The following is a 3,061-nucleotide window of genomic DNA, read 5'->3' on the forward strand; positions in this document are numbered from 1 at the left end:
TAACATTATAATAATAATAAATATATACATATCACATTTATAAAACCAAATTTTTTTTTTTTTCTTAATTTAAAAAAATAAATAAATAAATCAATCTTATCTTCCAACCACATTTAATTCTTAACATTTTCTTATAAACCTTATGACCAAAGACTTAATATCTAATCCTTAAGAATCTTAAGCTTTGGATTTGGGTAAGAAAAGAAAAAATGCAGGTTATCGTATTAATAGGTATCCAGTGCCTAAAACAAAAAAACATCAAAGAAGATCATCACATCCAATACAGCTTAAAACTTCTTTCAATGTTTATCAAGCTGCTCTATATCTCTGTAAAATGAGGCATGTTTATCAAGCTGCTCTATACCTCTGTAAAATGAGGCAGTGGATCATTCCATATATTCTTATAAAACTAAAAATAGCACATACAGTGAGTCATGAGGTTGGGGTACAACAATGATATGTGAAGGTAAAAATAGCAAACACAGTGAGTCACATGAAGCTGTGTACAACAATTACATGTGAAGGTTTGGTCTTACAGTTTAGAGTTCCAATTTTGAACAATACTATATATACGTTGGAAAACTATTCTAAACACAAAAACAAATAAAAATAGCACATAAAATTAGCACATGCAGTGAGTTAGTGACATGTGAAAGTTTAGTCTTTATAAGTCGGAAGATTATTATATGAAATAAAATTTTAACGTCTAGAGACTAAATATAGTCTATGGGATCATTAGTTTCTTTCTTGTTTTCTTTTGCAATTCAATCCTCTTATTATTCAAATTAATTATGACCTAACCCAATTTTTTAACAGTCTCCTCACTGAAGAGACAATGCCAAGGAACACATGTTAATATACTAAATGTTTTTCGGATTTCACCACTCCTGACGTCCAAAAAATACACACCCGTTCTTCCCAACCTTCTTTAACTTTTTTTTATCAACCTATTTCGCACCATAATTAATGTGAGTGAGTTCTTAATTAAACAATAAAAATTTTTAGTCTCCATAAAATACTAGCTCCAATATACACGCATGAAAACCATTCCAAACACAAACACAAATTGAAATTCCTCCCAACAAAAAATATTCATGCAAAATTCCCCTAGTGATACTCCATGAACTCGGAATTATCGCAGCCGAAAAAGGAAGTTCCTCCATGAATAGCTTCACTACTCCATGAACTCGGAAATATTCCTGCAAAATTCCCGTAGTGGTACTCCATGAACTCGGAATTATCGCAGCCGAAAAAGGAAGTTCCTCCAGGAATAGCTTCAGTACTCCATGAACTCGGAATTATCGCAGCCGAAAAAGGAAGTTCCTCCATGAATAGCTTCGCCTTTTAAGATTGAGAGCAGGAAAAATTAAACGTCGACAGCAGGGATCGAACCTGCGCGGGCGTAGCCCAACAGATTTCAAGTCTGTCTCCTTAACCACTCGGACATATCGACAACTTGTGACACTCTTGCATAAACTTTTAATTAAATCAACCATTCTGAATCTCTACAAGTCCGTCACAAAATCGACAACTGGAAGCTCTAAAAATATTTGCTTTTGCCAAATACAGAATTAACTGTTTACGTTAAATACCCGGTGTGGTTGGAACGGAATATAAGACGAAGCTAATTTCAATGTTGGATGGAAATGCAATTTATCACGGATAGGGATAGGATTTTATTTTATTGTGTTAGGGAATGGAAGAGTTATTTAAATAATAATAATGAAATGGTATTATTAAAAATTATGTGAAGTTTAAATTTGATGAAAATTGAATTGTATTGATTTTTTACTGGAAATTAATTTACGGTATTGTTTGAGGTGGAGGAATCGTTTCAAGCATTAAAAGTGGTTGGAATTTGGACAAAAAAAGTTCAAAAATTTTTGTAATAGCAATATTTGAATCATGTTTTTTTGATGGTGGAAATAGATTAAGCATTATCAAAAAATTTTGGAGCACTTAAAATTTTGAAGTTCTAGCCAAAAACAGTGTAGTCAGAGCCTTGCCTAATTTACATTTGAGTTGTCTTTAGACTTTTTGGAAGTTTTTCCCATGGATTTTTCGAGTCTAATTTCACTAAAACCTGGGGGAATTCATTGAAATCACAAATTTGATAGGTAACCTTGCACATTAAAAGTGCCCTAGGGGTTTTTCAAGATGGAAATCCATAAACATAGCGAAAAAAACTAGTTTAAATAGCACAAATCAAAATTTCACCTCAATAGAAACTCCAAAAAATCACACTAAAAATAACCCTATTTACATTTCATGCCTACCATTTAATTAACCATTACCATTTATTATTTTTGTCTATAAAAGACTATAATTATCAAATTCGGTACTATTGGTAAAAATGTTTGAAAATTCAGGGATTCAATTCGTTCGAGTAATAAGTTGATTCGTAATTATCAAATTCGGTCCTATTGGTAAAAAAATTTGAAAATTTGGGGATTCCATTCGTTTGAGTAAGGAGTTGTCTACTGAGGCAAAGGAGGAATTGCCTGGACGGAATCCGGGCAAAAAAATTCAAAAAATCTTGTAGAGATAGTATTTGAATCGTGTTTTTGATGGTGAAAATAGGTTCAACACCATAAAAAACCGTCTAGAACAACTAAAATTTTGAAGTTTAATAATTATAACTTGAATTTACAAAAATCCTTGCCAGCTTTTCTCTAAATATAACTGGAATTTCCATAACTTTTCGAACAATTCCTCCTTCAAGTTAGACTACGGCTTCACGTAATAAGTTGATTCGAAGTTCAGTACGGATGAGATGGCTTCAGTGATTGTTAATAATTGTCAGGCCAGGCAATAACTCCATAAGGCAAAAATGATTCGTCTGTTCTATTCCATCAGGTAGGTCTTCATTATATACATGAGGGAGAGACTGTTCAGCACGTCTCCCGATGACTGTTCATATTTCCTATTTATCTATTTACATAAATTCACCCAATCACAAGGATTAGTTGTCAACATTCCCCCCCTTAATCTGAAGGGCCGTTGGTGAGTCCAAGCATCATTCTGAATTGTTCAAGCTTTTCTCTTCCAAGTGCTTTGGTGA

General features: G+C 32.8%; 1 non-coding gene across 1 annotated transcript; it reads right to left on the reverse strand.

Annotated features, from left to right (window-relative positions):
• Positions 1-1,371: 1,371 nt before the first annotated feature.
• On the reverse strand, positions 1,372-1,453 carry TRNAS-UGA (transfer RNA serine (anticodon UGA)). The gene has a single exon. It is a non-coding gene; the product is annotated as a tRNA-Ser (tRNA).
• Positions 1,454-3,061: the final 1,608 nt, after the last annotated feature.

Source organism: Pinus tabuliformis, chromosome 4_1 (assembly GCF_031772625.1).
Source record: "Pinus tabuliformis cultivar Carrire ecotype Pingquan chromosome 4_1, CPIR1, whole genome shotgun sequence".
NCBI classification, from domain to species: domain Eukaryota; kingdom Viridiplantae; phylum Streptophyta; class Pinopsida; order Pinales; family Pinaceae; genus Pinus; species Pinus tabuliformis.